Genomic DNA, 12080 nt, shown 5'->3' with positions numbered 1-12080 from the left:
CTTCAATTTGCTAAAATTTTGTTTAGAATTTTTGCATCTATGTTAATAGAAGATATTAATCTGTCACTTGCTTTTCTTATACAGGTTTTTGTCATGTTTTGCTGTCACAGTAAGGCTTAGAATAAGTTGGGAAGTATTCTCTTCAATTTTGGGGAAAGTTTGTAGAATTGGTATTATTTATTTCCTAAATAGTTGGTAGAATTCACCTATGAAGCTATTTGGACCTGGAGGGTATTTTTTTCTTTGTGGGAAGATTCTAAACTACATATAAAATGTTTTTCTAGATATAAGGATGTTCAAATGATCTCTTAAAATTTTTTTTGAGGTATAATTCACACAATATAAAATTCACCATTTTAAAGTGTACCGTTTAGTGGGTTTTGGTATATTCACAAGGTAATATAATCATCACTACTATCTAATTCCAGAACATTTTCATCGCCCTAACAAAAAACCCCATACCCATTAGCAGTCATGCCCCATTTTCTCCCATTCCTCTGCCCTCGGCACCACTAACCTATTTTCTGTCTCTACGGGTTTGCCTATTCTGTACATTTCATATAAATGGAATCCTACAATATGTGGCCTTTGTGTGACTGGCTTCTTTCACTTAGAATAATGGTTTCAAGGTTCACCCATTATAGCCTGTATCAGTATTTTATTCCTTTCTAAGGCCTGAATAGTCAAAACAATCTTGAAAAAGAACAAAGTTGGAGTATTCACACTTCCTGACTTCAAAACTGACTACAAACTGCAGTAGTCAAGATAGCGTAGTACTAAAATAAGAGATATATATAGAGCAATGAAAAAACGGAGTCTAGAAATAACCCGTACATTTATAGTTAAGTGATATTTGCAAAGGTTCCAAGACAATTCATGGGGAAAAAATAGTGTTTTCAAGAGATGGTGCTGGGATCATTACCTACATGCAAAAGAATGAAGTTGGACCCCCTATCTCATACAATGTATAAAAATCAACTAAAAATGAATCAAAGACCTAAACTGAAGAGCTAAAACTACAAAACTTTAAGAAATCATAGGCATAAATCTTCATGACCTTGGATTAGGCAGTGGTTTCTTAGATATGACACCACAAACAAAAGCAACAAAAGAAAAAGGACATAAACTAGATATCATCAAAATGAAAAACTTTTGTGCTTCAAAGGACAGCATCAAGGAAGTGAAAAAGACAACCCCAAAGAACTTGAGTTGAAAATTTGGGTTGAAATTTTTTTTGCAAATTATCCATCTAATAAGGGACTTACATTTGGAATATTTAAAAAACTTTTATAATTCAATAGTTTAAAAAACCCAATTAAAAATGAACAAAGGATCTAAATAGACAGTTCTCCAAAGAAGATATACTAATGGCCAATTAGCACATGAAAAGATGTTCAACATCATCAGCCATCAGGGAAATGCAAATCAAAACCACACTGAAACACCACTTCATATCCACTAGGAGAGCTAAAATTAAAACGAAAAAACAAAAACAAAAACAAAACCCAGAAAATACCAAGTGTTGGTGAGGCTGTGGATAAATTGAATCCTTATACATTGCTGGTGGGAATGCAAAATAGTGTGGAACCTTTGGAAAACAGTCTGGTAGCTCCTCAAGCAGTAGCACATGACCCGGTAATTCTGCTCCTAGGCATATACCCAAGAGAAGTGAAAACATATCCACATAAAAACTTGTACATGAATGTTCATGGCAGCTTTACCATGAGAGCCAAAAAGTAGTAACAATCCAAATGTCCATCAGCTAATGAATGGACAAACAAAATGTGACATATCCACACAATGAAATAGTGCTTGGCAATAAAAAGAAACGAAGTACTCATACCTGCTTCAATCACATGAATAAACCTTGAAAACATTATGCTGAGTGAAAGAAGTCACAGACAACCACATGTTGTGTGACTCATGTGAAATATTTGGACTAGGCAAATTCAGAGATAGAGAAAGCTGACTAGTGGTTGTCTAAGGTTGGGGGATGAGGGACCTTGGGGAGATAGGTGATGCTGAAGGGGGATGGGATGATGTTTCTTTTGGGGGTAAGGAAAATGTTCTAAAACTGATTCTGGTGATGGACATACATTTCTGAACACATTTAAAGTCATTGAATTGTAGACTTTAAATGGGTGAACTGTATGGTATGTTAATTATATCTCAATAACGTTGTTTTTAAAAAGAGTTTAGGCTGGGTGCAGTGGCTCCCACCTGTAATCCCAGCACTCTGGGAGGCTGAGGTGGGCAGATCACCTGAGGTCAGGAGTTCAAGACCAGCCTGGCCAACATGTTGAAACCCTGGCTCTACCAAAAATACAAAAATCAGCTGGGCATGGTGGTGGGTGCCTTTAATCCCAGCTACTTGGGAGGCTGGGGCAGGAGAATCGCTTGAACCCGGGAGGCAGAGGTTGCAGTGAGCCGAGATCGCGCCACTGTACTTCAGCCTGGGTGACAAGAGCGAAACTCTGTCTTAAAAAAAAAATAAAAAAAAAAAAAAGAGTTTAAAAGCAAATATAAAAGCACTGTTCTACTGAAAGAAATACTCTGGGTAGTGGCCTTTTCCTAAGTCGCTGCGTGTGGGGCGGTGAGCGCTGGGTCCCTCGGTGGGAATCTATGTTGCTGGTTAGCAGGCCTTGGGCCTCAGTGAGTCTCCAGTGAGGAGACACAGGAGAGGAGGACAATGTGAGAGCACTGGGAGAGGCCGGCGGGAGGGACAAGGGAAGGAGGACAGGGAGGAGGCTTTTCTGTCCTGGCCCCATCTCTGCTCACGGTGGGGCCCAGGGAGGTCACAGAACTGCTTTGTTCTCTAAGCTTCCACCTGGGCAGAGCAGAAGCCAGCGCCTCCATGCCATGATTCCTCCCTCTTCTCATCATAGAGGGTACCAGGAACGTTCTCGAATTCTGGAATGGAGCCTGATTGCATCAGCTGCTGTTCCAGGTTCCCAGAGGCAGATCTGGTTCCAGCTATGTCTCTCATTAGCAGTGGGGCCTTAGATGAACTTTCCAACCCTAGGGGCTCCCTTGTCCTCATCTATCAAAGGAGGATAATAATTAACCTGACTCACTTCTCTCAGAGGGTGGTATGAGGATCCAGAGTTATGGGTGGGAAAGAACTCCCCAGGGTGCATTATCATGAATTGTAGGAAATATTTCTGGATCGATATGAGGGTATTGATCTTCCAGCTACAGAAGCCATTGGCTGATCACTCCTTCCCTAGCTTCTGACCCATAGCATTTGCAAATTGGTCGGAGTCAGGCTTGGAAGGGCACCTGGAGACAAGAAAATGTGGCTAAGACAAAAGACATGCACAGAAGCACACCCATGACTCAGTCCTCCTGGCCTTGGGCTCCACTGAGCTCAGCGAGCTCAGCGCCTGGGCTACTGAAAACCACCTTCACACACAGTGATGCCTTAGGCCTGTGAAACCAGGCCAGGCAGGCCATGCTGTGCTCCCGGGCTTGCTCTCCTTCATGGGGAACTCAGACTCCAGTTCCATAATAAAAGGTATAGGGATTGACAACGGGTAAAATTTGACCCCAAGAAGACCTCAGGTAAGTCCTGCGATCACAATGGCTTTACTAAGCTTACTGCTGGAGTTTGCATAGTTCCTACAGATGGTAGTATTTGTATGCAGAAGATGCTGCAAAAAAAAAAAATCTTCATGGCCATACCCTGAAGTCTCCTATACCCCAGAAAACCTGCTGGCCATGTCATCTGAAAGCCAAAGTTGGGGCTGCCATGCCACAAAAGGGAGAGCAAGGAATGGCCCCCTCTTTCCTGCTGCCTTCACCCAAAAAACAAGGGGATCCTGCCAGGTGCATGATGGACAGCAGAGGGCAAACATGATATCCTGGAAGAGAAGGAAGCAAGAATAAGAGTGTGGGGGCAGCTGTGGGACCAAGGCCTGTTCATTTTATATATTTTTGGGAATTATTGAAAAAGAGAGGGAAAAAAAAGCTATGAATTCTTCCCAAAGTGACTGTGCCAGGACAGGCCTCTCAGTTGCTGCCCTGAGTGCCTGGACAGGGAAGTCGCTGGTGGACCCTTGAGTGAGCACCTCTGGGAAGACAGGGCCTGCTCTCCAGTCTGTGCAGGGTGGAGGGGTGATGGTGACTCCCAGACAGTATCCACTATGATTGGTCACTGCCGATGTCTGTTCAGATTGGTTGGCCCCAAAGTTTACCAGTTGTTAAATATCTTGAATATCACCCATAGTGTATAACCTCAGTACTAGAGGCAGGCTTTGGCCAGATGGCAAATGCGTCAGCATTTAAGGGGGCTCCGTATTCTGGTCTTCTTTTGAGTTCAACTCCCTTCCCCCAGCCCAGTGCTTCCTAATTAATCCATTTTGACAAGTTCATTACAGTAAGAGCTTTCTGACTTGTTCCCACTCGCCTTCACTCCCTTTATCGGTATCTTAGAAGAGAAACTAATACACAGTCAACCACTCTAATACAATTTACTATTAGTGGTACAATTTTAGGTATCTGAGAACATAGAAACCTGAGTTATTATGAGGGGATGGAGCCAGCGTGAGGGAGTTTAAGTAACTTGCTTAGGCTTACATGGCACTAGTTAGTACCTGCCCACTTTACCTATGAGGAGGTTGTCCTATTTCCCAGGGGCATGGAATGCACCCTCATCCCACCAGCGTGTCCGGAAGTCTTCTCTTCCCAGTGGCTGCAGCCTGAGGCAGAGCAGCCACTCTGGGTGGGGAGGTAAGACTTATAGACCTGGGAGATGCAGGGGCTCGTGCCTATCATCCCAGCACTTTGGGAGGCAGAGGCAGGAGGATTGCTTGAGCTCAGGAGTTTGAGACCAGCCTGAGCAACATAGCAAGACCTTGTCTCTACTAAAAATAAAAACAAAAATAGCCAGGTGTGGTGGCATGTGCCTATAGCCCCAGCCACTTAGGAGGCTGAGGCAGGAGGATTGCTTAGGAGATGGAGTCTGCAGTGAGCTATGATCTGCACTCTAGCCTGAGCAACAGAGTGGGACCCTGTCTCAAAACAAAACAAAACAAAACAAAACAAAACCTTGCACATGTGACACAGTGGGCACCTCAGAGCAGAAGGCTGTTGAGAGTCTCTGTCTGTGGACTCCTGGGCCACACGCTGGGGTGCTTGACCCTTTTCTTTCAGTAACTGAATAATCCAGGTTTACCACTCTTTTTGCAATTGGTAAACTGTTGCAGCAAACTTTCCCAACTTCCCACCTGAAAAGGTTACTGTGATAAAACCATGAGTGTTCATTTTATATATTTTTGGGAATTATTGAAAGAAGGAGAAAAAAAAGCTATGCACTGTCGAACCATTGTTAACATTTTGGAGTTTTTACTTCTAGCCCAGCAGTCCCCAACCTTTTTGGCACCAGGGACCAGTTTCGTGGAAAACAATTTTTTCCACGGACTGGGAATAGGAGCAGGGAGATGGTTTTGGGATGAAACTGTTACACTCAGATCATCAGGCATCAGATTCTCATAAGGCGCATGTAACCTAGATTCCTTGCATGCGCAGTTCGCAATAGAGTTCGCGCTCCTATGAGACTCTAAAGCCACTGCTGATCTGGCAGGAGGCAGAGCTCAGGCGCGGATGCTCCCTCACCAGCCGCTCACCTCCTGCTGTATGGCCTGGTTCCTAACAGGCCACAGACAGTCCTGGTCCTCAGCCCAGGGGCTGGGGACCCCTATTCAAGTCTAGTTTTTAAAAATGTGTTAGTTGTTTTCTCCTTGTTTTAAACTTATGATCATACCATCTTCACAATTCTGTATCTTGCTTTTCAAACTTACCATTATTACACAAAATTTTTCTATGTTATTGCAAACTCTTCAAAAACATCATAGAACATATTTGTATAACAATTCTATTTAGTGGATGAACCGTAGTTTACCTAAGCACACCCTAGCCTCCAATATAATTTTGTAGGTTTAGATTTTCATGCATTGGGTTTTCTCTAAAGTGGTGATGTTTCCCAACATCTGTGCTCTGTGTATCTAGGAATCAAAACTGTTACAGCTGGTCATGCAGCTTGAATGTCACTTTTTAACTTTAGGATGAGCTTCAAATTGTATTGAGATGGAATGAAAGGATACTACAGTGTCCCTAAGTCTCAAAAGGCATTTACAAAACCCCTGAGGGCATCTTTGTGGACAATGAAAAATTTGGGTCAGAAAAGTATATAACTATGTAAATTGATAACTGGTTTGACGGCTAAACCCAAAGAACGTCAGTGTCACCCTGGAGGGGTGTGTCTAGTGGCTAGGCCTTTGGTCTAATCTCTTTACACATATTTTAACCAGTGATATGAGTGAAGTCCTGGAAGATAGCCTTATAAATTATGAAGCTATAAGGGATAAGATTATGTGATAGAATAAAGATCCAAAAAGATCTCATCAGGTTACAATATTTGCAGGAAGCCAAGAAGATGAAATCTACAAGGGATGAGGGTAAAGAAAATCCTATACTTGGTCTGAAAAAAAATCAACCATATTCATGTAAAATAGAGTATACGGAGCTAACAGAAGTTAGTTGGCTACAAGCTCAATGAGCCAACAGTACAACCTGGCTACTGAAAGACCGTGGGCAGCATGAACAGTGTGACGTGTACAGAGCAGCAATGTCACATCCCCCTGATGCTGTGCTGGCTAAATCACATAGCACCTATTCTGGAAGATACATTTTAAGAAAGGGTCTGCCACACCTATAATCCCAGCACTTTAGGAGGCTGAGGCGGGTGGATCACCTGACGTCTGGGGTTCAAGACCAGCCTGGCCAACATGGTGAAACCCCCGTCTCTACTAAAAATACAAAAAAATGGGCCAGGCGTGGTGGCTCACACCTGTAATCCCAGCACTTTGGGAGGCCGAGGCGGGCAGATCACGAGTTCAAGAGATCAAGACCATCCTGGCCAACATGGTAAAACCGTGCCTCTACTAAAAATATAAAAATTAGCTGGTCAAGGTGGTGCACGCCTATAGTCCCAGCTACTTGGGAGGCTGAGGCAGGAGAATCACTTGAACCCAGGAGGTGGAGGTTGCAGTGAGCCAAGATTGCGCCACTGCACTCCAGCCTGGCGACAGAGTGAGACTGTCTCAAAAAACAAACAAACAAACAAAAAAATTAGCTGGGCGTGGTGGTGGGTGCCTGTAGTCCCAGCTACTTGGGAGGCTGAGGCAGGAGAATCGCATGAACCCAGGAGGCGGAGGTTGCAGTGAGCCGAAACTGCACTATTGCACTCCAGTCTGGGCTACAAGAGCAAACTCCGTCTCATTAAAAAAAAAAAAAAAAAAAAAAGGGTTTGCCAAGAAGGAGGTCAATGAAAGGGCAGTCAGGATAGCGTGAGCTCTGGAAATGCAGTCACCTGAATGGCTATCAGAGCAGCTGAGCTCAGTGGCTGAGAGCACAGTCTCTGAGCTGCCACTGGGCTTTGTAGTCCAACTCTGCCATTGACCAGGCGGGTGACCCTGGACAAGTTACTGTCTGTGCCTCAGTGTCTTCATCTAGAAAATGGGGGCAACAACAGCAACTATTAGGTTGTTATGAGGAGTCAGTAGCACTTAGAAGAGTGCCTGAATATTTTTGTCTAGGGGGGTTTCTAGCCTGCCGAGATTTAGAGGGACATGGTAGATGACTTCAAATCCTTGACCACTGCCCTGAGGAAGAGAAATTCTGCTTGAGGACTATGCTTGATTCAATAGAAAGGAAGAGACTTGGCTTGTTCATTAGCCAATTAGCATTGAATGAACTCGTACAATGGGTCAGATACTATGCTAGGTGCCAGGAATATAGAAATGAAAGAGATACGTATGTTTTTCTAGGAGTCCTCCCGGGTCTGTCTGGGAAGCGGCATGTAAACAGATAACGGCTTTGCACAACCAGAGGAAGGTGCGATTAACTCTCCCCTGGGGAGCTGGGCGAAGCTTCACAGAGGTGAGACATTTGAGCAGGGTCTGCAGGGGTATGTAGGAGTTTATGTGGGAGCAGAGGGAACAGTGTGTGGGACCAGAGTTGTCACTGGGTACGGTGTTTTCCAGAGAATGGTGACAAACCAGTTACAACATAAGGGAATGGAGTGGCAGCGGATGAAGCGAGGATAAGGGCTGGTCTCTCCCAGCTCACAGACGTGTGAGACTGAAATAGAAGGCAACCACAAAAGGCAGGATCATCACAGCAATGCGATACCCACCCCCCCAAGACTTCTATTTCTATACTACTGTCTTCTCAACAGGCTACTGCAGCAAAGCTAAATAAAGAAACCAACCACATTTCAGGAGCAAATGGAAAAGGATTTGATTCAATTTTCTAATTATCCTTCTTTGATATAAACCAAACAATATCTGCCTGTAGAATAAGACAGTGTCTTGTTCCTGAGATGTTTACAACTTGGGTGTACCCAAATGGAGAGACTGGAGCAGTGACTGAAGGTCGGGTCCTTTACACCAGGACTGAAAACACCCTCTGAGAGGGAGTGAGTTCTCTCACCAACAAATCTTGGGTATATAAAAGGAAGGAGGAACTCATTAGTCAACACTTATCACCCAAGGCCCTCCCACTTCTTTCCATTGAATAATATTCATTAATCAGCTGGAGCAAAAAAGACACGTTACATACAGGGGAACAATCCAATGAATGAAGACCAACTAGTCTTTAGAAACAATAGGGACAGGAAATAAGGCAATGACATTTTTGAAGTATTGAAAAAGAATGCTAAATTCAGCTTTTTTTTTTTTTTTGAGATGGAGTCTTGCTTTGTTGCCCAGGCTGGAGTACACCGTCACAATCTCGGCTCACTGCAAGCCTTGCCTCCTGGGTTCACGCCATTCTCCTGCCTCAGCCTCCCAAGTAGCTGGGGCTGCAGGCGCCTGCCACCACGCCCGGCTAATTTTTTGTGTTTTTAGTAGAGGCAGGGTTTCACTGTGTCAGCCAGGATGGTCTGGAACTCCTGACCTCGTGATCTGCCCACCTTGGCCTCCCAAAGTGCTGGGATTACAGGCGTGAGCCACCGCGTCCAGCCAATTCAGCATTTTATTCCCAGGGAAAATAAACTGTAAACATGAGAATAAAAAATATACTTTCTAAGTAAACAAAGGATTTGTCACCAGCAAGCCTGACCTGCATGAAACACTAGTTCCACTCCAGCATCCCTAGTGGGCGGCAGACTTCCTGCCTGTTGAATTCTTCAGGAGCTTTGGTACGTGCCACAGGAGGTGGCAACTGTCATGGTGAGGGGAGTACCAGGTGAGTGAGCAGGCTGGGCTTCCGAAGAGGGGGCAATTGATCCCTCTGAGGCATTTATTTAATTAATTTATTTTTTTGAGGTGGAGTTTCACTCGTTTGCCTAGGCTGGAGTGAAGTGGTGCAATCTCGGCTCACGGCAACCTCCGCCTCCCAGGTTCAAGAGATTCTCCTGGCTCAGCCTCCCAAGTAGCTGGGATTACAGGTATCTACCACCACACCCAGCTAATTTTTGTATTTTTAGTAAAGATGGGGTTTCGCCATGTTGGCCAGGCTGGTCTTGAACTCCTGACCTCAAGTGATCCACCTGCCTCAGCCTCCCAAAGTGTTGGGATTACAGGCGTGAGCCACTGCGCCCGGCCCTTTGTGCCATTTAATCAACTGCTCACCCCTAGTGGACAGCCAGACCCACAGACATATTGGAAAGGGGGAACTCTGATACAAGCGAAGCAGCATAGTGTGGCTGATGTGCACTGAGATAGCTGGGCCAGTTGGTGAATAATGAAATACTGCAAGCTGACTGGTCAACAGCCACTGCTCCAAGCCCCTGACTCCCTGGGTCCTCCCCTTGATCCAGCAATAAAGGGTGAACTGGTGGCAAGCAGGGCGCCTCTAGGACCCTGCTTCAGGACCCTGGCTGGCTTCCTTTCTGACTGGTCATCTCCCGGGCCAGGCTGGTGCTTAAAGATTTATAATATCACCCCAAGCTCAGTGGTGTTGCTTCTCAGAAGGGTGGCCTGGGTGTGGTGCTCCTCTGAGAGTGGGTAGAAGAGGACCCCGGAGGCCCAGGGACAGAGGGAAGAGCCTCTTCTCGGGGTCCTCTTCTGTCATGGGAAGGGGACAAGGAGGCACTGAACGCCAACACAATGAGCTTTCCAAGTCTGCCTGGGTGTTCAGGGACACCTGACTCTCAAGTACAGCCTCCGTTCTAATCCCCTTGACCACATTTTTCCCTTTAAAAAAGGGATATTTCATAGCCTTTTAAATAAATCTTTTCAGCTCCACTGATTTGGAATAACAGGCTTAGTGGCTTCAGAAGAAAGCGACCTTTCCTGCTAGCTGAGCCCTCAGAAAGTGCCCATCCACAAGCTCATTTTCCCATGAAATCCGGCCTCCGCGGATGGCCGGGCTCTGCTCCCAGCACCAGCCCTGTGGACCCCATTCCTACTCTGGGGTACTGGGAAAGTCCTTCCCCACTCCCTGCACCCTGCGGGTCTCCATCTGCACTGTGGAGACCAGAATATAAGCACACAGACACCAAAAGGGCACTCTCTTATCACCGGCAGAGACCCCATTTCAGTCACAGATTGAACATTTCTCCTCGCTTCAGCTTGGGGAGAATGTGTGCTCTAGGAGAGCTTTCTGTGTGTTTTCTCAGGCAGACAGGGGGAGGTTATCTCGGCCTAAGAAGCCATCAGAGGAATACAGAGTGCCCAGGAGAGGGAGGAAATGAAGTTGATCAACATGATTTTTTAATTTTTGAGTCAGGGTCTCACTCTGTGGCCCAGGCTGAAGTGCAATGGTCCAATCGTAGCTCACTGCAGCCTTGAACTCTTGGGCTCAAGTGATCCTCCTATCTCAGCCTCCTGAGTGGCTAGGACTATAGGTGTGCACTACTACACCTGGCTAATTTGTTCTTATTTGTTTGTAGACATGGGGTCTCGCTGTTGCCCAGGCTGGTCTCAAACTCCTTGCCTTAAGCAGTCCTCCTGCTTTGGCCTCCCAAAGCTCTGGGACTATAGGCATGAGCCACCGCATCGGGCCTCAGCATGATTAAACCCATGTAAACCCCACCAACCAGAGCTCCCATGCAAAGCCACTGGAAGCTGGCTGCATGTGTTCGACATCATGTACCTCTTTTCCTCCTTTCCTCCTTTGGGACCTCAAATGGAACCACAAACTTAACAAACTGTAGTAATTTGCTGAGCCCTCAATCAGACATTCAATCTTGCTGAACTGGGAAAAAGTGTTTTCGCTTTTAAACAACATCTGGTGAAGTAGTTCACACCAGAATGAAAAGCTTATGTTTTCCAAAATTATTGTTTGTGTCACCTCATTGTTAAAAATCAAACCTAAACAGAAACAGTCCTCCTATAGGTTTAGGTCCCTGGTGTGTGTAGCTTTTCAGTAAACTCGTGCCATGGGGGAGCAGGCAGTTTCCAAGGTGATATGAGTGAGGCCCTCCAAAATCATCCTGCTTAAAACAATCCACATGACTCCCTGTCACAGCGCCTGAGATTTCCAGCGGCCCTTCTAGTTAAGGCACCTGCTTCAGACACACCTGTGTTCTCTGGGAGGCATTCTTAGTCTCCTTCATTGTGCTGAAGTTTCAGAGCCACAGCTCCAAGCATCAGCAAACACATCAGGAGCATCAGTTTTCTGTCCTGAGATAAGCGATGCCATTTCTTTGGGTCAATGGTTCTTAAAAGTTCAAGAGCATCAGAATCCCTTGGAGGCTTGTGAAAACACAGATTGCTAGGCCTCACCCTCAGGGCTGTTTGAGTAGGTCTGAGATGGAACCTGGGAACCTGTATCTCTAATGAGTTCCTAGGTGAAGCTGAGGCTGCTAATCTGGGACCTCACTTTGAGAACCACTATGCTAGTTTAATTTTTTTTTTTTTTTCCTGAGACGGAGTCTCACTCTGTTGCCCAGACTGGAGTGCAGTGGTGCAATCTTGGCTCACTGCAACCTCCACCTCCCAGGTTCAAGCGATTCTCCTGCCTCAGCCTCCTGAGTAGCTGGAATTACAGGCACACGCCACCATGCCTGGCTAATTTCTTTATTTTTAGTAGAGACAGGGTTTCACCATGTTAGCCAGGCTGGTCTCAAACGTCTA

At 45.5% G+C, this 12080-nt stretch overlaps 1 protein-coding gene across 4 annotated transcripts in view; it reads right to left on the bottom strand.

The window, feature by feature from the left end:
• Positions 1-12080, bottom strand: part of MAPK4 (mitogen-activated protein kinase 4) — a 106126-nt gene that overhangs the window by 49640 nt on the left and 44406 nt on the right. The window lies entirely within an intron of this gene.

The sequence above is a fragment of the Mandrillus leucophaeus genome, unplaced genomic scaffold (genome assembly GCF_000951045.1).
Source record: "Mandrillus leucophaeus isolate KB7577 unplaced genomic scaffold, Mleu.le_1.0 Scaffold87, whole genome shotgun sequence".
NCBI lineage: Eukaryota > Metazoa > Chordata > Mammalia > Primates > Cercopithecidae > Mandrillus > Mandrillus leucophaeus.
Note: the sequence above shows the minus strand (reverse complement) of the source record. Positions and strands in the feature narration are given on the sequence as shown.